Here is a 24,816-nt window from a genome sequence, read left to right on the forward strand (position 1 = left end):
CACTACTCTTACCCACTCCCTATTCCTAGTGCTTTTCTCTGTACCCAGCCTCCACATGACAATCCTCCCACTACTTGTAGGTAACTATCATGTCTTTCCTATATCTTTTCTTCTTAAGAATAAATATTCCCAGGGTCCTTCCACCTAATCTTCCAATGGCACGGAGTTGAGGTCCTTTACCATCCTGTTTGATCTTCTCTAGACAATCCCCAATTTACCAATGTTCTTTCTAAACTTTGGGACCCAGAACTTTGATCAACCCCTCCTTGCTCCATTGAGTTCTTACTCTATAATCATTCAGCATTCAGATATGCAGTCTGAACTCTATTAATTATTTTCTTTTCAAGATTTTTCTATGTTCTTAAATGCTTTTATTGTGTGTACTTTCTATCTCCTCAATTAGATTGTAAACTCCTCTAGGACAGGCATGTGACTATTCCCTGTCCCTAGCATCCCTCTGCCTACAATGAAGGATAATACATGGTGATTATTTCTAAATCTGGGTAATGGTTTTTAATGATGTTTGAATTGGCTGGCATTGATTAGCGACCTCAAAGACAAATACAAAATTCACTAGACTATTCCAGATTTTCTTTTCTTTATTTAAAAAAAAAAGTTGTTCTCCTATCCTCCCAGAAAGGGCAGGGATAAGAGAATCATAGAGGATTTTGGAGACTGAAGGGAACTTAAAGATCATCTTGTCCAGGGACTTATGACCTTTTTTGTGCCACCACCCCTTTTGTCATAGACTAGTAAAGTCTATGTGCCACTTCTCAGAATGATTCTTTTAAATAATTGAAGGAAATGCTAAACTTTAGTCAAATGCTATTGAAAGTAAAGTTGGGATTTTTTCCCATCCAAGTTCACAGACCTCCTGAATTTAATCCAAGAACCTCTTGTGTATCAGTGAACCCCTGATCTAGTCCAATCATTACATGAATGTTATATTGAAAAGAAACAAACTACCTCCCCAAAGCGTGGTTCTTACTCAAAGTCTAGATGCTGTTAAACTCTAGGGAAGCAGTGTGGTGATGGTGGAAATTGCACTCAATTTGGAGTCAGAGGATTTGGATTCTAATGCTACATGTGCTATTTTCTGGGCTTCATTTTTTTTGCATCCCTTAAGGAAATAGTTATGATTGGATTGGATGATTTCTTAGGTCAACTACAACTCATTTTTTTCTACTTTCAGGATCAGAGGTAGAGCTAGAAGGGACCTCAATGGAATCAAGTTCAACCCTCTCATTTTATATATGAGAAAAGTCAATCCAAGTCATGTTAAGTAACTTTCCCAGTCTATAGTCTATACCTCTTCTATAGTATCTCTCTCCTCTCAATCTCTCTCTCTCTCTTCATATATCTATATATATATATATATATATATATATATATATATATATGTATATGTATGTTTGTATGTATAGTCTATACCTCAAGGGAGTCTATAATTTCCACCTTTATGTGAGTAGGAAAGCTGTGGTTGTGTGTGCTTGTTCATTCCATTTCCTATCTCCATGAAGGATCTAAGGCTAGATTTATATCTATCTTCTCCCCCTTCAACATCTCTTACCTACAGGTATGATTTTTAGGGAATCCAGAACAAAAACTCCTTCTCTGGTTACTTTCAAGTGGGATAGTAGCTGTTATCTTACACTAGTCAATGTAGCTACTTCCTTACACAAAAGACCATTACAAACAGAGAATGCCAAGTAAATTTATTTATCCAAGCAAAACAGCAAACAATAATTAGAAAAGTTGTACAAATTATAACTTACAGAAGAATACTCAAATGAATGAGATTTGTACAGGGTTGCTTTCATCGTATTACATATTTGCACTTAGAGAGTAATATATAAGCCTGGATGTTGTGAAGCTTAGATGAGATAACAGTTGCAAAGAATTTTGAAAATCTTAAATTTCTATATAAATTACAATTAATATTATTATTATTAGCCTCCAGTTACCAGGCCTCCAGTTTGTTAATTACCTATTTCCCTAAGCCTTCTAATGTACTCCTGCTGAACTCAAACAATGTTTATAGAATAATATAAAGGTGTGCTGATAAATGTTTAGCAACCAGACTCTTTAAAAAATAGTATTCACACACTTTTGATTTACATTATTAACACTTTCTTAAGTCTCTAGACAATAATCAAAACAACAAATCAAGCCCTGTTTTGCAGCATTTTTCAACTTCTGAGATGAAAGCACTTATACTAAATATTTAATTAATATTCGTTCTCATAAGTCATTTAGAACTGGCTCTAACACACCCCTGTATCAGAGAAACATGGCTCTAAAGTTGGAAAAAATATCAGGGGTCATCTTATTCAAACTCTACATTGTACAGATGAAGAAACTGAAACCCAGGGAGATTAAATTATTTGTCTAAGGTCATACAAGTAGTTTTAATGGTGGAATTTGAATTTAGGTCCTCAAATTCCAGAATCAGGGCTTTTCCCCCCAATATACCTTGATGTTCTTGTCCAAGCAAACTTAATACACACTGACTATCTGACTGCCTTAGAGATATGGACAAACATTAAGTTTGTGTAAGGTACAGAATGAAAGGCTTCCTAGAGAGTTTTTTAAAGAATTTCAGTGAAAAGGATGTAAAATAATGTGTGTGGCAGAGAGTGTGTGATATGGAGACAGAGACAGTAAAGAGGAAGAGAAGGAGGAAAAAGAGGAGGGGAAGGAAGAAGGAGGAAGAGGAGAAGAAGAAAGAAAGAAAGAAAGAAAGAAAGAAAGAAAGAAAGAAAGAAAGAAAGAAAGAAAGAAAGAAAGAAAGAAAGAAAGAAAGAAAGAAAGAAAGAAAGAAAGAAAGAAAGAAAGAAAGAAAGAAAGAAAGAAAGAAAGAGAAGGGAGAAAAGATACATGTATATAGAAGTATCATTTTATAAAAAGAGAAAAAATGTGATTTAATGGTCAGAGTGATACCTCCATAATATAAGGAGCATAGATTTCGAGCTAGAAGGTACTTAAGAACCATCTAGTCCATCATTTTATAGATGAGAAACTGAGGCCTGGAGAAGTTAAGTGGCTTGCCCTAGATCATACAGCTAGGAGGTATCAGGCAAAATTTTAACCCAGTCTTCTTGACTTGAGTTCAGTCTACCATTCTATCTACTACAACATGTATCAAGAAGACCTAGATTCTACTCCCATTTCTGCCACTAGTCATGTGATGCAGGGGAAGCCACTTCATTTTTTGAAGCCTCAGTTTCCTCAGCTGTATGAAGAATGAGGTTAATTACATCCATAGTACCTTACCTAACTCATCGGGTTATTTTTGGGACTCAAATGAAATCAAAGTAAAGTGTTTTGTAAGCCTAAATTCAATCAATTAATGACAATTTTGGTTATGATGAAGTATGTTTTCATTCCCATAATGAATTCTGAGATTCAGAAAACTTACAGGGAAATTAATCATAGAACTTAGAATGAATTATATATCCCTGATACAGAACTTTCTTCACTGTCGTAAAGGAAGGGTCTTTACAGTTGACCCTTGGAAATACTCCATTCACTGCTCTGCTTCAATCACCTCCAAATATATACACACACAATGCTACCCATGATATCAACCAACCACATAGCCTTCACTGCACAACCCAGGATGCCGAGTCACTGAAGGGAAAGAAGTAAAAACACTCTAAGTACCTCACAAAGAAATATGGCCTCCATTGTAGGGATCAGGGTATGCTGTGATGTAACACCCTTACCCTACCAGTGATCTAAGGTCACCTCTTAGCCATAAACCCTGGCTGGTATTAGATGACGGACAGGGAAGAGACCAGTTGCTGAATCATCACTAGATGGCAGTAACATCTTACATTTATTTCCTTGTATGTAAACTAAGCCATGGAGTTTGGACTTGGGGTCCAACTATTTCGGGCAAGTGTTTTTTCAACATGAACTTGAAGTCCCAAGATTGTCTTTGGTTATGAATAGCTGTTCATTCTCAAACTATGCTGATTGTATATACCAAGACTATAATGTATACTTTTCCAATCAGAAAACAAATATTTATTGTCTGTGAAATATGCATCAAGATCCATGTAACAGCATTATTTTGGATAGTAACAAAACTCATCTTTGAAAAATGGAGTGGATTTGGGGCAAGAATGGCAATGGGAAGCAGCACTGTAATTAGAGGACCTAGGTTCCAGTCCCAGCTCTGCCATTTACTTACCTATGTAGTATTGGACAAGTAATTGGACATTTTGCTTCTTGGGGTCTCAGTTTCCTTATCTGTTCAAGTGAGGGGTTGGGCTCAATTACTTCTTAGATGCTTCCAGATGTGAATAAATCTGCAGTCCTAAGTTTCTATTTCTCAGAATATAAGCAATGGATTTTTTATCAGCCTTGCCATGCTCATGTCAAGAAACTTTATTGATACTTTTGGTACTGATGAAGAGAGCAAAGATTTGGTCCTTTTTCTTTGCCATAGTATGAGTTTACTCTTACAGACAGCTATGGGTTGGGAAAAAATGCAAAGCATAATTTGGCTCCTTCTCAGTAATTTTGTATTGCCCCTCTACCTACCAGAATGTTCAGCTACAAACCTATTACACTTGATAACCAAGAAGAAAAATCTCATTGCCTGGTATATCCATGGCAATATAATTTCCACAGCTTTTTTCTACTCTCCTAATATCTCTCATATCTGCCAATTTCATGAAATCCCTTGGAGGCAGAGAAGGTGAGGTACTACTCTCGCCTTCTGTGGATGGAGAAAGCTAAACACAGAGTTTGAGTTGTTTTCCTTCCTGTCAATCAGGACTACAACTTGAGTCTCCTCTCTCCTGGCATTATACTAGAATGCTGCTTTCCATGGCTACCACCAGAGGTCTGTTGTGCAGGTGAAATTAATGCCTGTCTGATAAGCGTCAAGGATAAAAGAGTGGAAACAGTATGTTCAGGGACATTAAGGAAGGGAATTACTGCTCTCTTCTGCCTCTGCAACTTCACGGGTTGGGGACTGCAGAGAGGAAAAGGATAGCTCAGCTATGGCACAACAGAGATGACACCATTCTCGAGGTAAGAGTTGCCACCACTTTTATTAAATACTACTACAACTACAACTACAATAGCATTGTGACATTGGGTAAATTACCCCCTCCTCTGGATCTTATTTTCTTCTTTTTTGTAAAATCAGAGAATTGAAATGAATGATTACCAAAGTCCCCTCCATTTTTATCCACATCTCATTCTGAAAACAAATCACAACTCTCAACCCACCTTCTTTCCTTTCATGAACCTCATGCCTACCATGGCCAAATAGGAAGATCCATAATACATCTACTGCATTGGATTTTTTCTAGGAAAACTGTGTAGAGAGAAAAGTGGAAGAAAGGTACAATTAGAAAGGTCATTGGCTCTGGGGTAGAGGACCTAAGGTGCAATCCCAACTCTGGCTCTTATTACCTGTGTAACCTTGGGCAAATCACTTAATATCCCTGGGCCTCAGTTTTCTCATCTGTAAAATGAGAGGTTTCAAATAAATGGCCTCTGAGGTCCCTTCCAATTTTACATCTATGGTCTTATTGTAATAAGGTTAATCCCTTTAGCTAGACATTAGCATTATCCTCTTTCAGTGAAGAAGTCACTGAGCTTTGGAGAAATAATAATAGTTATCTCTGTGACTGAGAGTTGCCTCAAAGAGAACCACTGAGCCACCAGAAATCCTGAGAAATGGACATTTCCATCATGAGTTTGAAAGTTCTGAAATCTTTAAGTCAGTGCTGGCTACTCAGAAGGAAATGATTCCTATCACAACTTCACTTCTCAGAGGAGATGTCCACAGGAGTCCTTAAAAACTGCCTACATCTACATTTCCATCTCCAGGAAAAGAGTAGTTTTGGTGGTAGTCATGGGAACCTAACCATTTTAAAGGCAAACAATGAAAATATGGGATGAATTCAGGGGAAGTTCTTTACAATGGTAGGATGAACAAGACCAGTGAAGTGCCAATTAGGATGCCAGCCCCTCCACAAAATTGTCCACATGGAGTCTCTTACTTTTCTTGCAGCTGTTCATAGCTGAGAATGTGTATAATTGCCAATGATAAAATAAAAATGAGGTTGCTAATAAAATGATATGAATGCTTGAAGTTGTGAAAGTTAAATGCATGAATGTTGAGATTTGACTATACATCTATATGTATACACATATAGATAATAATAGTAACATATGTAATAACATATGAGAGTTATATAGGTGTTAACTTTTTTCCTCTCTAAAATGATACAATCAAGTCACAACTAAGGTAGATAGTACAGAGAGGAGCAGGAAAGCATTCGTAAGTGGATGAGGTTGGATCAGAAGAATGTGATTCCTTGTTGAATAACTCAGAAATGAAACAGCACCTAGATCACTCTGACCTCAACCACAATCTACCAAATTTCTAAAATAAAGCTACTGGAGCCAAGATGATGGAGTAGAAACAGAAAACTCCATGAGCTCCTGCTACAAACACCTCCAATACCTGTAAAATATGACTCTAAACAAATTGTAGAGCTACAGAACCCACAAAGTGACAGAGAGAAACAAATCTCCCACTGAAAGCAACCCGGAAGGCTGACAGGAAGTCAGTCTATCAACTGAGCTGGGAGCCAAGCAAAGTCCCATGTGAGCCATGCCAAGCCCAGGGCAGCCCCAACCAGCAGCCCAGACTGGGCAGAGCATACTTCAGGAGAGTTAATCACTGGCAGTTCTGGTGGTTTCCAGACTTCTCAACCCATAAATGCCAAAGAGAAAGTAAAAGGTCAGTGGGAAACTGTTGTAACTGGGTAACAGAAGAGCACACTCCAGCCCCTGTCCCTGGGGTGAGAGGTGGTGAGGTGCAGTAGCTGCAGCTGCACCACATGGCTGCCTCCAGAGCTCCTGGTCTGCAAAAAATAGGGGGACCAAGTGACCATTCAGAGGATAATTGCTCTTGCTTTGAGCTGCTTGCATCTGGGTTGCTTTCTTGGGTGGTGGTCCTGAGGTGAGAAACACCAGTGTTCCAGAGCTTGTGGTAGCTGTAGAGAGGGCACCCTCCTCAAATCTCTGACAACATTTGTGAAAATCATAGCTATTTGGGACAAAGCTCTCCACTCTGGAAGCAGAGTTCTATCAGAGCAAAGAGCTCAAAAGTCAAGTAATTGGCTGGCAAGATGTGCAAGCAGAGGAAGTACAATCAGACCATAGAATCTCTTTTTGGGAACAGAAAGGATCAAAACATAGAACCAGAAAAAATCAACAAAGGCAAAACTCTGCATCAAAAGCTTCCAACAAAAATATGGCGTGTGTGTGTGTGTGTGTGTGTGTGTGCGCGTGTCTGAGGCTGGATTTGAATGCAGGTCCTCCTGACTCCACAGAGCCAGTGCTCTATTTAGCTGCCCCTAAATACAAACTTTTACCTTCAACTCCTAATGTCTCAATTTTGTCTTTGAATATGCCCTTTCTCTCTCTCATTTTAAGTATTAGTTGTGAATTCTAGGAAGTACATACTAGTCTTTAAGAAATCCTGCTATGCTCCAGAGTTTTCCACTTATATTCTATAAAATGCAGTCAAGAAATGTTCTAGAATGAAGATAACTGTTGATTTAAAGCTGGAAGAAGCCTTAACTATCATTTATTCATAGAATTATATTTTTTAGAGCTCGAAAGGAATCTCAGGGGTCATCTAAGCCAATTCCTTCCTTTTACAGATGAGGAAACTGAGGTCCGGAGAGATTAAGTGGCTTTCTCCTTCATGGTTACACTGGAAATGTGTGGATCCTAGATCTTCTGGCTCCAGATAATAAAAAAGAAGGGAACTTCTTTATTTTCTTCTCCAATTCATAGTAATTAAATCAAAGGGGCTTAAGGGGCATGTAATCCAATCCCAGTATTTTATAGATGAGAACTCAAGTCAAGGAGGTTAATTAACTTGCCAGAATGGCAAAGGCAATACTCAGAGTTGGAATTTAAACCCAGGTATTCTATCTGAGTTTCTTCCACTGAATGACACTGATTCTTTTAGTAAACACACACACACACACACACACCTTTATCCCCAGCGATTTTTCTGGTTTAATTTCTAGCCTTTTAGAAATATTTTGAAGATGATTTAGGTTGGTCTGTTATTTTTTCATACTTTAATTTTGTACATAAGAAGAAATCTAATCATTTGTGCATGCAACCAACATCACTGCAATGGGCAGAATTCAAAGATCAACCCTTCAGAAAACCCCTTGTCTGCTTGCTGCAACAAAACTATCCAGAATTAGGATTGATTGTCTGTTAGGAGGCCATATTTACCTAAGGGAGGATTAGTTTAACTTCCTTCCCTCTTTGCAAATAGGAAGTTGACATTTTAAAAGCTAATTTGGGTAATTTAGCATCCTAGCCTATCAAATGTCAAAGGCATTGTATTCACTCTTAAAGGCTGATCAGAAGACTAGATTAAAAGACAACATAATTGGTTTAACTGTAATACATCCAGTTCAGAGTCTCAAAGGGGAGGACTAAGCTGTTCTCTCCACAGCCTTCTCCTCATTCACTGCTGCAGTTTCTCCTTATTTGTCAGTCTGCCTACAGGGAAGGTCAGGAATTCAGTAGATGTGCAAGATCTGAGATTTCACATTGATAGATGAATATCAACTACCTGGTTCTATTTTATTTTGGAGATCTGTTGGGCCAACTGAGGGAATGTTGGAGTCAAGCCTAGAGGATCCCAAAGAGGTACTAGTAAGACCCTGGGTTGATGGCCTGATGTCATAGCAGGAAGAGGCCCTATTTCAGATTTAGGCTATTATTAATGCCAAATAGCATGAGTTGCAATTTACTTTCTCCTATTTTTCCCATCTCTCCCTCCAGTTTCATTTATTTTAGGTTTCTAATCTCCATTCTACTACTGAGTTTATTGAATCAGAATACTAAAGCAGGAAGGGTTCTAAGGCACAAATCACTCCAACTCCCTCATTTTACAGAGAAGTAATTTGAGCCCCTGGGAAGTTAAATAATTGATCCAAGTTCTGACAGCTGAATCAACAGTGAAGAAGAGATTTGAACTCAGGTCACCTGAATCCTAGTGCAATGCTCAAAACACTCATTGCTTCCATCTCTGTCATCTTTCCTAAGGACTTTATGGTAAATAACCAAATGCTTTAAAATTACATTATGAAAATTCTCCAAATGCTAAACAAAGTAATTTTCAAAGGGGAGCATTTAGTTACATTGAATCTAACCAAAGTTAAAGGATATAGGATTTTGTTGGCCAAGACAGATCATAATCTGTCTCTAATTTAATAGATTAATTTTAATGAATTGCCAAAGCCTTAGGGAAATTAAGTGACTTGCTTATGGTCACACAACTACTAAGTGGCAGAGTTAGGATTTGAACCTGAGCCTTTCTCACTTTAAGTACAACACTTAAGAAAATTCTAGGAAAAGCAATGTATCTGTGTTCTTCCAGGCCTCGGTCATTATAAGATATTCAGGGGTGGTTCAATGATGATATCTCTCAGTGGGGGACAGACCCACTCTCCAGGCTGATGGACTTCATCAACATCTTGAAATGTTTTACCAACATTTGGAATTTTACAATATCCCAAGCACATTTGGCCTTCATCCATTTTTCCCTTAAACCCTGAGCCCAAGTGGAAAATGCAATACATCTGCTCTGAAGTCATTTAGTCATCAAAATATTCCTTGGTGATAACTATTCAATGTCCAAGGTTTTATGAAACCAATCTTTTCCTTCAAATTTTTTTTTCTTGGAAATGAAGAGCAGAAATTGTCAATAGCAATTGAGTTCATTTTTTAACTTAAAAGACAGGTGGTAAGGTTCAGAGGGGTTGCTGACCTTGGATACAGCATCATCATAGATTCATATATTTACAGCTAGACAAAAAACCTTAGGAATATTTAATTTATAATTCATGTTTAAAATATTTCAATATAATTGGTTTCTTTCATAATTCTATGTATTTTATTATATGCATTAAAATAGTCTAAGTATGGTTCCACAGGCTTCACCAGAACAAAGGTGTCTATAATACAAAAAAAAATATCAGCAACCCCAATCTAGACTAACTTCAACATTTTACATGTAGAGAGACAGTAAAGATTTGTATTTGCTAAAATACAGCATCAAATTATTTTTATGTTGACAGATATAAATAATAAAGGTAGAAATTCAGGCTAGATCTATATAGAATAATGACTCAGACTCCTTAGTTTACCTTATGGTCTAGCTAAATTTATTTACATGTAAAGGAGGATCTTGGAAAATTCTAACCCTAAGTCAAGTAGTTGTCTGGGACAGATAATTATGATCTAGATGCTAGACATATTATTGTTCAGTCATTTTTCAGTTGTGTCCAAGTTTTTGTGACCCAACTTGGGATTTTCTTGACAAAGATACTGGGATGGTTTGCCATTTCCTTTTCCAACTCATTTTTCAGATCTAAGGTAAAATGGGTTGGCATCTCTAGGGCAAAGTGTGGCTTTTTAGTCATTTTTATTTGCATAGTAACAAATAGCTTTCAAAAATGGTTGTACCAATTCACAGTTCAAACAACAATGCACTAGTGTATCTCTCCACAACTAGAGAGGATAAATATTTAATAAAGCTAGAAAGATATAATAGGCCCAAGTTTTAAATGCCAGAGTTTGTATTTTTATCCTCAAAGTAGTAAGGTACCACTGGAGTTTAATGACTAGTAGGTAGCATGGTGCAACTTATACTTTAACAAGATCACTTTGGCAGCTGTGTAGAGGATAAATTTGAAGAGAGGAGAGACTTGGGGCAAGGAAACTAATTATCAAACTATTGCAATAGACAAGAAGAGAGCTAATGAGATCTTGAATGAAGATTACAACTGTGTGAGTAGAGAGGAAAGGACATGCTTGAGAAGTTTTGTGGAAATAAAAATGTTTGGTAACTGACTGTATAAGTAGAGTAAGAGTGAGGAGTCCAGGATGGCTCCAGTGAGGTGAACCTTGGTGACTGAAAAATTGGTGGTGCTGTCAATGGAATGGGAAAGTTTGGGAAAGGAGTGAGTTAGGGGGCAGGGAGTGAGTGGAAAAATGATTTCACTTTGGGAATATACTGTGTTTGAAATGCCTTTGTGACATTCAGTTTGAAAGGTCTAATAGACAATTGGTAGAAATGGAATTCAAGAGAAAAAATAAAGTTGGATAGGTAGATTTGGAAGGCATTTTCAGAGAGGCAATAATTGAAGCTGTATTTACGTACATATCCACCATATTCTAGACTGGGCTTAATGAAGGCCAGTACTATGGTTCAGATTTGGGATGGAAACAATGAGATACTCATGGGTCATAAGATATTGAAAAAAGAAAAGTCTATTCAACCATAAAAAGAATCACTCTAGCTACAAATTTTGTTCAAGCTAACAAAATTCTCTTGCTCCCTCTGCATTTTTATATTGCGGCACCCAAGCAGAAAGATGTACGGAATCCCATGGTAAGGAGAATTCTACCAAGACTAAGGTACATCAGCTCTCAACTTTTAGGCAAAAGGCATAAAAGGAAACTATACCAATGATTGAAAGCCTAGTCCCCTGGAACAATCAAATTTGGAGATCCACTTCCTTACTCACTTAAAGAGAAACCAGCTTCACCTATGTAAAATGAATGCTTCTCTTACCGCATATTGTTTGGTATTAGTAACAAATATGGATAATTTGCCCATTTGACTTCTTCCTTGCACCCTTCCTTCCTTCCTTCTTCTCTCCCTACCTCCTTCTATCTTTCTTTCATCCTCTTTTTTTGTTTTCTCTCCTTCCTTTTTTTGTCTTTTTCACTTTTTCTCTCTTCTTTCTCTTATGTGCCTAGAACTAAGCAGGTAGATTGAACAATAGGTATACATGCTTGACTTACAGGAAAAAAAAAGACCTGAGTTCAAATCCTGTCCTAGATACTTAAATGGCTATGTGCTCCTAGGCAAGTCACTTAACTTCTCTCAACCTCAGTTTCTTTATCTGTAAAATGAGGTTGATAAATAGTACCTACCTTACAGGACTGTTTTTAAGATCAAATTAGATAATGTGTGTACAGTGTTTTGCAACCTTTAATGTACATTTTAGCTAGTATTGAATCAAATAAAAATTTTGACAATGGACATCCATTTACCCTTGGATATATTTCAAAGGTTACTAGTCTTTTTATAATAAAAGTGATGCCATTTCTGGTTTAAAATTGCTTTCCATATTAAGAAAAATTATATTTATTCTTAAGTATTTTAATATTTTGCAAATAAATTAGTTTTAATTTATTAAAGGCTATTTACTTATTGATATTATATAAGCTTTATTGTTTTGTCATTTAAATGGTTTAAAAGAATTTTTCTAATGTTGAACCATCTGTGCATTCCTTATATAAAGACACCTTCCAGGGTTGTGGATATGTGCATATATTCTGAGCCTAGAGTCAGGAAGTCCTGAGATTAAATTTGACCTCAGACACAAGCTATGTGACCCTGGATTTGTCATTTAATTTCTGTTTACCTCCATTTCCCCATTTGTAAAATGGGGATAATAATAGCACCTACCTCCTATGGTTGTTTTTAGGATCAAATGAAAAATGATTGTAAAGTGCTTAACAAAGTGCTTTGCACAAAATAAGCACAACATAAATGTAAGGAATTACTGTTATTATTAGTATTGGCTAAAATTGTACATAATCATAATTGCAAAAATTTTAAATATACTACTACAGTCTTTTTGCTAAAAATTTCTACAATATATTTGCCTCAATATTCCTTAATGATGTAGTCTTTTTCTTCTGCTGTATTTCTCCCTGGTTAGGGTGCTAAGAACATATCTGCCTCAGAAGAAAGTTTGATCGTTTGTCTTCTTTTTCTATTTTTGCACATTATTTATGTAATATAGCACTTAATTGTTCTTTGGAAACTTAATAGAATTCAGTTAAAAGTTCATTTGAGACTGGGTTTCCATACCTATCCCTTTTAAGAGTTATTTTTATGGCTTGTTCAATTTCTTTTCCTGAGATTTTGTTGCTGAAATTCTCTTTCACTACTGCTAATCTTGTTTTCCATTTTTCATATTACTGTTTTTCATTTTTCCTTTTGCTAATTTTTCTCTTTATGGGAGGATCAAATTAACTTTTCTGTTTTACTGTATTTTTTAAATCAACTCTTACCTTTGTTATCATAACTATCATCTAAAAGCACAAGGTTAGAAGTTAAAATAAAATCACAGTATAGGGGTAGAATTCATAGAAATGGCGAAGTTGAGGGTGGAAGGGTAGATTTTGGAGATAAGATGACATTAATTTTAGAAATGTTGAGTTTGAAGTGCCAGTGAAAAAGCCCAAAGTTGTCAACAAGTGGGCAAGGCAACACGTATTATTAAGCACCTACTATGTTTATAAATATAAACAAAAAGAAAGACTGCCTCTACCTCAAAAACTTTCATTTTTAACAGGGAAAGGTAGCACATAAAAGGGAACTGAAAAGTGGCAGGGGAAGATGACTAAAAGGGAAAACATCAGAGTAAGGTCATGATGGAAAAGCCCATTTTCAGAAGCACATCCATATAGATATGGGAAACAAATACATAGAAATGATAATTAAATCCACAAGAGTTTATAAGGTCTTCAAATGAGAGAGGATAGAACTGAGAGCATAATCTGGCTATCCTCATATATCCATTCATGAAAGGCTTGAATAACTTAAGCCAGGCTTTTGAAGTCATAGTATAATGGCAATGACCTACAAGCATAATTTGCCATGTTTTTTGTACACTATTCCTTTCATTTTAGATCTCCAGTATAAAATTGTGATAAACAGATCGAGTAATTAATGGTTGATTAATGTTGCATTTGAGGAGTAGCAGCACCTACAAGAAGATTCAAAACATCTAGTTCAGGATTCTGTTCATAAAGATATTATTAAGCACATGTGATAGAGGGATATTTAATTTAGGTAGAAAATAGCCCCAGGCTTCATGGAGTGTACAGTTTAATAGAACCATATGACACATATACAAATACCTTACTACATATGTGTATATATATAACAACAAATATATACACATATGTAATGAATGCACATATACGTGTACAAGAAAAGTTAAATAAAAGTGCTATAAGAGGTCTGAAGGTTGAAAGATCATTATCAGTAGAAAGATCAAGATTTTTTTTGGAAAATGTGGCATTGGAATTATGCCTCAAAGTATAGGAAATAATTCAACAGGCCAGTAAAGAAAATAGAGATGATATTCCAAGCATGTAGAACAGGATGAACAAAGGCAAAATCATACTATGATAGATCTAGAATTGAAAGAGGCCATCAATCCAATCCACTCATTTCACAAATTCAAGAAATTGAGGACTAGAGAGGTTAAATGATTTGCCCATGGTCACACTGGAAATAAGTGTCAGAAGAGGGATTTGAAACCACATCTTTCTGATACCTGTATACTATCCCAGAGGAAACCATAGGAACATAAAATAATATTATTGAAAGAGGAAAAATTGTACAGTTTAGTTGAAATGGAGAATATTTGGAGGGCTTCAGGTGCTGCGCATAGGAATTTGACCTCTACTACATTAGGTAATAGAAAAATAAGAAAGAATTGTAAGCAAATTAATGATCATAAAAACAGCATGATCATGTCTGTTCATAAAGACACCTTGAAGGGAGTCAAGATGGCAGAGTAGAAACAGGACTTATACAGGGCTCCGGGTCTCACCTCCTCCAATTCAAAGGGGACTCTGAACAAACTTTAGAGCTACAGAACCCACAAAATGACATAGAGAAGCTAACCGCCCGCTGAGGACAGCCCAGTAGGCCACAGGAATCAGCCATTGCAGTGCTCTGGGAGCTGACCCCAGCCACTCCAAAATGAGGTTTTAGACCCAGGGTGGGCCTGACCAGCCACCGACTGGAGGGACCTTAGTTCACCAGCAGCTGTGGCCGTTTCCAGATTTATCAACACATAGATGCAACGGACAAAGTGAGAGGTTAGTGCAATGTGGACTTTGGGACCCAGTAGTTGGGAGTACTTCAGCTTTTGCCCCTAGGGCGAGAAGCCAATGAGGGTTGTGGGTGCAGCCCCCACCACATAGCAGCTTCAGCTCCTGGCCTGCAGAGTGTAGGGGGACCAAGAGACCAGTATGAGGGGTAATCGCTCTTGCTTTAACCTGCTTGGATCTGGATTGTGGTCTAGGGTGGAGGTCCTGGGGTGTGTGACCAGCTTGCCAGAACACGGAATCTTCAGAAAGGGCACCCAATTAATACCTCCAGAAGCTGAGAAAACCCCAGTGTTTGGAACGAAGCTCCCCTGCCTGATGGCAGAGTCCTACTGTGGCAAAAAAACAAAACAAAACCCAAGGATCAAGTGATTGAGTAGCGACATGACCAGGCAAAGGAAGCAAAGAAAACAGAAGATTCCAACACTAGACTCCTATTTTGGGGACAAAAAGGAGCAAAGCATGGAACAGGAGGAAGACAGTGAAGTCAGAACTCTTGCACCAAAAGCTTCAAAGGAAAATACAAGCTGGTTACAGGCCATAGAGGACCTTAAGAAGCAGATAAAAGAAGTGGAGGAAAAATTGGGAAGAGAAATGAGAACAATGCAAGAAAATTATGAAATGAGAGTTAACAGCCTGACTGAGGAAAATAACACCTTAAAAAATAGACTAACTCAAATGGCAAAAGACGCTCAAAAAGGCAATGAGGAGAAGAATGCCTTAAAAAGCCAAATTTACCAGTTGGAAAAAAAAATCTCAAAAGTTCAATGAGGAGAATCATTGCTTCAGAATTAGATTGGAGCAAATGGAAGCTAATGACTTTATGAGAAATCAAGATGCTACAAAACAGATCCAAACAAATGAAAGAATAGAAGACAATGTGAAATATCTCATGGGAAAAACCACTGACCTGGAAAGTAGATACAGGAGAGATAATTTAAAAGTTATTGGACTACCTGAAAGCCATGATCAAAGTAAGAACCTAGAAATCATCCTCGAGGAAGTTCTCAAAGAAAACTGCCCTGATGTTTTAGAACCAGAGGGCAAAATAGAGGTTGAAAGAAACCAGCAATCACCTCCTGAAAAAGATCCCCAAAAGAAAACTCCTAGGAATATTATACCCAGGTTCTGGAATTCCCAGATTAAGGAGAGAATATTACAAGCAGCCAGGGAGAAACAATTTGAATATTGTGGAAACACAATCAGGATAACCCAGGATCTGGCAGCTTCTACACTGAGGGATCAAAGGGCTTGGAATATGATATTCTGGAGGTCAAAGGAGCTGGGATTAAAACCAAGAGTCACCTACCCAGCAAAACTGAGTATCATGTTTCAGGGGAAAATATTGTCATTCGGTGGAATAGAAGACTTTCAAGCATTCTTGCTGAAAAAACCAGAGTTGAATAGAAAATCTGACATTCAGATACAAGAAGCAAGAGAAGCATGAGAAGGTAAACAGGGAAAAGAAATCATAAGGAACTTATCAAAGTTGAACTATTAACATTCCTACATGGAAAAACAATAATTGTAACTTATGGAACTTTTCTCAGTAGTTGAAGGGAATATATATATATATATATATATATGTATGTATGTATGTATGTATGTATATATGTCTATATATGAGGGCATATGGGCATATGAATACATATGTGAATGTGTGTATACATGTTTACAGGTATACATAGATAGAGGGCACAGGACCAATTTAACAGGAAGGGAAGATACTTAAAAGGTGAAATTAAGAGGTGAGAGAGGAATATAATGAGAGGAGATGGGGAGAGACAGAATGGGGTAAACTATCTCATATAGAAGAGGCAAGGGAAAATGGTTACAATGGAGGGGAAGAATAGGAAGGCAAATGGGAATGGGTCAACCTTATTCCCATTGAATTTGGTTTGAGGATAAAATGAAATACACACTAAATAGAGTATCTCACCCTACAGAAGAGTGGGGGGGATGAGAAGGGGGATGATGGAAGGGAGGACAGGCTGGGGTGGGAAAGGAGGTTGGAAGCACCCACTTTTGAAAAGGGATGGGATCAAAGTAGAGAATAGAACAAGTGGGAGGTGGGATAGGAAGGAGGGAAATATAGTCAGTCTTTTACAATATATCTACTATGTTATTGTTTTGCATTAGCCACACATGTACAACCTATACTGAACTGCTTATCTTCTTAGTAAGGGTGGGTGACAAGAGAGGAAGGGAATGAATCTGGAATTCAAAGTTTTAAAATCAAATATTTACATATATGTATATACTATTTTTAATACTATTTTACATGCAATTGGGAAATAAGGTACACAGGCACTGGGTCATAGAGACCCACTGGAAAAGTCAAAAGGGGTATGGGAGAAAACATGGGAGAGAGCAGATTGAAGGAGGGGATATCCTGTGGGACTGCTATTTTTGGGCAGTGGGTAGGGCAAAAATGGGGAGAAAATTTGTAAGTCAAAATCTGGCAGAAATGAATGATGTAAATCAGAAGTTAATAAAGTTTTTGAAAAATGAAAAAAAAGAAAATAATAAAAGGAAGCTGAGATTAGGAAGGAGAGATAACATTCATTTCGGGATCTGATCAAGTTTGAGATAACAGTGAGAAATATAGGTGAAGATCTTTGGGAAAAAAATGTGTTGTTTTTCTAAAACTTAACTGAGAGAAATCAGGGGCAAATACAGAGATTTGTAAATGATATCCTTAAAGGTGAAATATAATTGCAGCCTTGGGAGAGGATGCTGAAACAAAGAGGAAGTCTGAACCTAAGTAAACACCCACCTTATGGAGTAAAAAAAGAGTCAATGACAGAATGAGTAGGGTCTGTTATGGGGGAGGGGGGGATTAAAGAAGAATCAGGAGACTGAGATGCCATAGGAGTCAACTGAGAAAAGAACAATTCCATAGAGGCTGTAATCAGGACTTTCCAGTGTTAGAGTTCAAATTTCTTTGTAACTATAATTGGCTTAAACTACAGTCATAAAGGCCCCAAGGCCTTTGGAAGGCCTAAGGAAATGTCTTGATGATTCCAGAAAGTTATCTTAAATTATTTTTTTTTAATGTAATGACCAGAATCTTTTATTTATGATTCTGTTAAGAAACGTCCACAATTCTAAACTTCAATCAAAGTGGAAAACTGTGATATAATGGAAAAAAATTCTATTTGTAGGACCATGGACATGTCATTTAATTTCTCTGATGCTTAGAAATGAGGTTGTTGGATTAGATAACCTCAGGCTTTTTTTCAACTCTAAATCTAGCATACTATGATGAAATCAAGACTTTATTTATTTTGGTTATAGGACAGTTTTTTAAAAAGCATAAAGACTTTTTTTATTCTTTTATTTTTAGTTACAAATTTTCTCTCTTCCTCTGTTCCTTCCCTCACTCAATGAAAAGGCAAGAAAAACAAAACATTACAAATATGTACAGTCATGCAAAACAAATTTCCACATTAGTTATGCCTTCCCAGAAAAAAAAGCAAGAAAAATGGGGAAAAAAACCCTATGATTTAATATGCACTGAATCTATCAGTTCTCTATCTGGAGATGGATAACATGTTTTATCATGAATCCTTTGGAAAGGTGGTTGATCAGTAGTTAAGTTTTTCAACCTTGATTATCTTTACAATATTGCTGTTACTGTCTAGATTACTATACCCCCATATTTCTCTTTTCACTTGTATTAGTTCATAAAGATCCTCCCAGATTTTTTCTGAACTCATTTCTTATAGAGCAATACTATTATGCCATATTTACATGCCATACTTTGTTCAGCCACTCCTCAATTGATGGGCATCACTTCAGTTTCCAATTCTCTGATACTACAAAAAGGGATGCTGTAAATATTTCTGTATGTATGGATCATTTTTCCTTTTCCTTTGATCTTCTTGGGTAGAGTAGTGATGGATCAAAGGGTAAGTATAATTTAATAGCTTTTTGGGTATAGTTACAAACTGCTTTCCAGAATGGTTGAACAAGTTCACAACTCCAACTAACAATACATTTAGTGTACCTGTTTCCCCACATCCTCTCCAACATTTATCATTTTCCTTTTTTTGTCATCTTAGCTAGTCTGAAAGGTATGAAGTTATGTCTCATTGTTTACTTCTCTAATTAGTAGTGATTTAGAGCATTTTATATGGCTATTGATAGATTTGATTTCTTTCTTTGAAAACCGCCTATTTGTATCCTTTGACCATTTAGCAATTGCAGAATGGCTTATAATTTTATAAATTTGATTCAGTTTGGGGGCAACTAGGTGGCGCAGGGAATAGAGGACCAGCTCTGGAGTCAGGAGGACCTGAGTTCGGATCTGGTCTCAGACACAACACAAAAACTGGCCATGTGACCTTGGGCAATTACTTAACCCCAATTGCCCTCCAAAAAAAAAAGCAAAAAAAAAATTTGATTCAGTTTCATATATATTTTAGAAAAGAGACCTTTATCAAAGAAACTAGCTACAAAGAGCTTTTCCCCCGGTTTCTTGCTTTTTTTTTTCCCAATTTTATCTGCTTTAATTTTATTGGCACAAAATTTTTTGTTTTATATAATCAGAATTGCCCACTTTATTTCCTGTGAACCTCTATATTTTTTGTTACTCATGAACTCTTACCCTATTCTTAGATCTGACAAGTAGGTATTTTTTCCTTGTTCCAATAATTTGCCTATGATATCACACTTTATGTCTAAACAGCACCTGAGATCAATGCTTTGGACCCATTATTAACAAATTTTGGCAAAAAAAAAAAAAAGCTTTAAGGTCAGTTTTATTGTTGGAGTTTTTTCTACCACTTATCCTGCATTATCTTCTGCCTTTTGTTTTACTGATTTTATTTTATTTGTTGTTGCTAGCAATTTTTTTTATCTGGAATTTACTAGGGTATTATTGTTATTACTATTATCTCTGCTTGAGACTTTTTTAGCTGCATCTTGCTTTAATTCACCTAGAAATTTTTTTCCAATGAGTTTAGATCTTCCATTAATTCTCTGAATGTATCATTTATCTTGATGAGTTCATTTATATCATTGATTGTGATATTTAGTTTGATGATTTAATGAAAGTATACTAAGCATCTGCTATGAACCAAAAAAACTGTATTGTGTGGTGTTGGGGAAACAATGACAAAAATGATTCTGCCCCTCCCTTCAAAGAGTTCACATCTTACTGAGGAGTATTCTCCCTCTCCCTCTCCCTCTCTCTCCCCACACACATAAGTAAATGCTAATATACATATACAAATGTAAATACCCAGAAGCAGAAGATGAAATGTTGAGAAAGGGGAGGGTCAAAAAAGCAAATCTGAATGTAACATAGAAATATACATTCCATCTGATACTTCCCTCCCCCTCCTTATTCCTGTTAAACTTGACTTTTTAAAAAGTTGTATAAGCTTTTACAAATTTTTCTTAGTCTTTCTTGTTTTCCTATATTGTTCCTTTTTGGATTTTCAGTTCATAATTTTGATAAAGATTGTAAGGACTTAGGGTCCCTTTTAATTTCTTATTATGCTATTATCTTAGACGTTGCCTCAGTGGATTTTTAAAGTAATCTGGAATGGTTAATCTAAAAGTCACCAAAAGACATGTTAACTGGTGTAGAACATGATAATGGTAATCTATTATTGGTTTGAAAGGCTGCTTTTTCTACTAAGCTTTCATGGAAAACCAGATAAGCCGATAAGCTCTGTACCTACACATGCAGACTGGATTCAGTCCTAGAGGAATCTGATCCTAAAGAAAAAAAGGCAGGGAGAAATCAGGCTCTTTTTCTCACACTTTCTCATTCTTCATAATTCCACCTCAGTAACTGAGAAAAGTGATTATTTTCTTATTAGTAGCCAACTTTATATATGTGACCCAAAGATACCTTTTTTGTTTTATCATTCAAAGCCTAGTCTCTCAAGGATATTTCTGATCTTGCCCAAAAATTCACCCCACCCAAACCATTTCATCAAGGTAGAATTCTTACTGTAACCCCACTATAGTTCAACTCAAGTAGGCCTGGGTGGAAAATAGATTCTTTTGTAATGATCTAGGAGTGCTGACTCTGTCAAAGTCACATTCCCTTACCCCCTCATTAGAAAAATTCTACCTCTCATTATAATATTTATTCTAGCATTAATTGTTAACCAATCCGAATTGATTTTCATCCCCAAGGACACCCCCTTTTCCAAAGCCATTTAAACATTCAGCATCCTCGATGGTTATGAGAGAGACCACTGACCTCAATTTATTGATTATTTGCTAACCTAATTAATAAATTAATTAATGATCATGCAGAAACTCTGTCTCTCAAACTTTCAGGGCTTTCCATTCATCTCAAAACTACAGGAGAATTATTTTAAAACTTGGGTTTGGTTGATGTCAAGGACCTTCCCAAAAGGGAAGGAATTTAAAAAGTACTTATTATACAATATAAATCAGGTATTGGACAATTATTTATTTCCTCTCCACAAAAGAAATGCTTGTCACAAGTGTGCATTTACAAAGACAAACAAGCAGTAGTAATAACATGACCTCTATTATCCTCTCCTGAAAAGCTAATACTTAAAATATCAAAATAGAAAGCATTTTATGGGACTCCTGAATTTACATTTTACCCTCACTGTCTTCTTTCCAACAAATCTTGCAAGTCCAAAAGTTTTCTAGAAATCCAAGCCAGAGTTTAGGTTCATCCTCTCCAAGATGTACTAGATAAGATGTTGTTTTTTTTTTCTTTATGGAGGGAGAAGGCAGGGTAATTGGACTTAAGTGGCTCACCCAAGGTCACAGGGCTAGTAGGTGTTAAGTGTCCAAGGCCGTATTTGAACTAAGGTCCTCCTGACTCCAGGGCCAGTGCTGTATTCACTGAACCATTTAGCTGCCTCCAATAAGTACTAGAGTAGTTGCTGTAAAGAAGGGAGGGAAGGACCCTTTTATAATGCAACTCACATCGACTGAGGACTAAGACCTATTAACCTCTCAAACACACAAGGCTGTGTCACAGACTGGTAAAATATATCTCAGGATTTCCACTTTATCATTTATACTAAGGAAAGAAACATAATTCAAAGAGAAGATACAACTAAAGCTTTTATATGGAGTTTCAGGTTTGTCTAAGCCAAGAAATTCTTTTTAGCTGCCATGTGTTTGCAGCTGCCGGGATTAGGGAAGGGAGCTGCTCCCCTGAAGAAAGAGTAATAGAGTTCTGGACATGAATGATAGGGGCAGAAGAGACAGAGAGTAACAGAAACAGAAAGAAAAAAAAAACAGAGACAGAGAGATGCTCCTTTTGAAGTTCCCTGAGTGAACCACTCCTCATAGTTTTGTGTCAAATCCTGTCTTCCTTACCACTCTCTTTCTTAAGCTGTCCTGGGATGAGAGACCAAGGAACCCCTCAAGATTTGCTGCATCATTCAAAGGCAACAAGCCCTTGAGCTACATGTTTCCCCAGAAGTGGCCAACACATAGACTCAGTTCTCCATTACATGTATTGCAGCCAGAGCATGGACAGGGGTGGGAGGTAGGGAACATAGATATTTATACCTTATTATAAAAGTTAAGGAGTATATAAAAAGGCATTTTGGATTCATTCAGCTTTCAAAGGCAGTGAAAAGAAGGCAAAAATGGAAGAGACAATTGGCAACTCAAAAGTAAAACTCCTATTTGAAAAAAGAAAGGATTCTTAGATGAATTTTAAAATTCAACAACACAAAACAGAATTGCTTTACATCACAGTTAGTCATAGAAATAATTATAGTAAACTTTTTGTTTGTCTTTCCTCATCTTAGTTCAAAGAGTACCTACCCAACTTTGAAATGTCCAGGCTTGTGGCTGCAGTGGAGTCCTGAACAATTTTTCCAGTGTTCCTCCAGAGAATTGATCCAAGCTTGTATGTTTTACTATTAGACATGTACTTACCTTGCTGCTTTACCAGTAGATATGTACCGAACCTCCTGCCAACCTTTTGATAATTAGTTCTTCTATACTTGGGCTAGATTGGGCAGTTCAGAGGCAAGGTGAAATAACTAATTAATAGTCCTGCAAACTACTTTCTATTCTGATGCAATTTAAGAATCCACCTCTCCACAGATTATAATATTAATTATAAGCTAAATCACTAAATCCTATTTAAGTCATTCTTAATATAACAGGGAATCTTTTATCTTTAGCATTTCTTTTGTGTGTAGGAATAAATTACTTGTCCCAGACCTGACTCATATTGCACATTGACTGTATCTTTCTTCCCCCTTTCAGAAGAAACCCAAGACATGAACCATAGCTTAAATTATAAATAAAATCATCCCTGCAGTGCCAGGTTGAGAGCTTAATATTCTGAAGAATACGAGAAAATCTTTGATTGAAGATAGAGTCTCCAAGACTGAACATAATCAAAACTAGATGATTGGATACAGAAAAGTGAATAACCAAATAACCAAGTCCTGATGCACCCAGCAACAATTCTTTAATGTTAGATGTTTAAAATGAAAAAGATTTATGTAATGTATTTAAAGGATGGAATACATCAAAACATGGTCTACAGGAAATGCAGTCAATGCAAAAAGAAAAAAAAGATTTATACAAATGTTCAACTAAAAGGTTAATCGTATTTAATGACTAACTGAGATAGGGGGCAAGAGATGATATCTGATGAAGTCAATTCAAATCAGAATACATTGAGAGATTAAACAAAAGTATTTTATGGTAAAAAGAATAATTAGAAGCAATAGTTGTTTAACAATATGTACATAGTAAATAAGGTGGAAATTAAACTAGTAAAAATAAATCTCACCCTTTCAAAAGAAAAAAAAAACAATTAAACTGTAGGAAAACCCAATACCCTGCTATAAAATTACAAAAAATATCAAACAAAAGCATAAATAAAGAAGTTACAGATGAAGATGGTAGATTAGAGGCAATTACCCAGGTGAACTCTCCCAATACGCCCCTTCAAACAACTTTAAAATAATGCTTCAAATAAAATTTTAGAGTGGCAGAACCAACAAAAGGTCAGGGTGAGACATTTTTTTCTAGCCTAAGAAAACTTGAGAGTCTGCATACACCGTGGTATCAACAGTGGCTACAGTAACAGAAGTGGCTTCAAGAGTTCTCAGCCCAGAGACAGTAAGGGAACAGGACAACTGGTCAGAAAGGGAGTACAGGGGACCCTTTGATAGCACTGAGTATAGCTGGCCCTGATTGGCAACGCTATGGGGATGGTGGGATTGGAGAGAGAGAATTTGGAACTCAAAATTTTAAAATAAAAGAATGTTAAAAATAAGTGAAAAATAAATTTATTATTAAAAAGTTATAGATCAAGATTAATCAATACCAAACTTGAGTTAAAATATTTTAAGGGGAGAATTGAATGGGAAAAGCTGAGGATAGAAATTCTTTTCAGTTACAAATGGAACATTAACACAAATTGGGCATTGCTTCAGCCAAAAAAAAAACAAAACAACTCATTATCCTCCTTCCAACCCTTTGATAAGGACTTCCTCTATGCTCAGGTAATAGTCATACTGGAGCCATTCTTGTAGTCTTTCCAATTTTGTTAGAACCTGCTCTAGAACTTGTGCTCTGTTGGCATTATCCTTAAGAACATAGTGTCAACCTGTCTCCTTGCCACAAAGAAGCATAGGAATAGGATGATAGTAGAGGAAGATAAACATTAAATCTACCTCTTTTAGTCAAAATAATTCTCAGATAATTTTACAATGTTGACTAGGTATTTTTATATAACGTATGCATCATATGTATAGTAATGAGAGAGAGAGAGAGAGAGAGAGAGAGAGAGAGAGAGAGAGAGAGAGAGAGAGAGAGAGAGAGAGAGAGAGAGAGAGAGAGAGA

The sequence above is a fragment of the Petaurus breviceps genome, unplaced genomic scaffold, assembly GCF_028583685.1.
Source record: "Petaurus breviceps papuanus isolate PSGF00001 unplaced genomic scaffold, PetGlider_PUasm1.0 90750, whole genome shotgun sequence".
NCBI classification, from domain to species: Eukaryota; Metazoa; Chordata; class Mammalia; order Diprotodontia; family Petauridae; genus Petaurus; species Petaurus breviceps.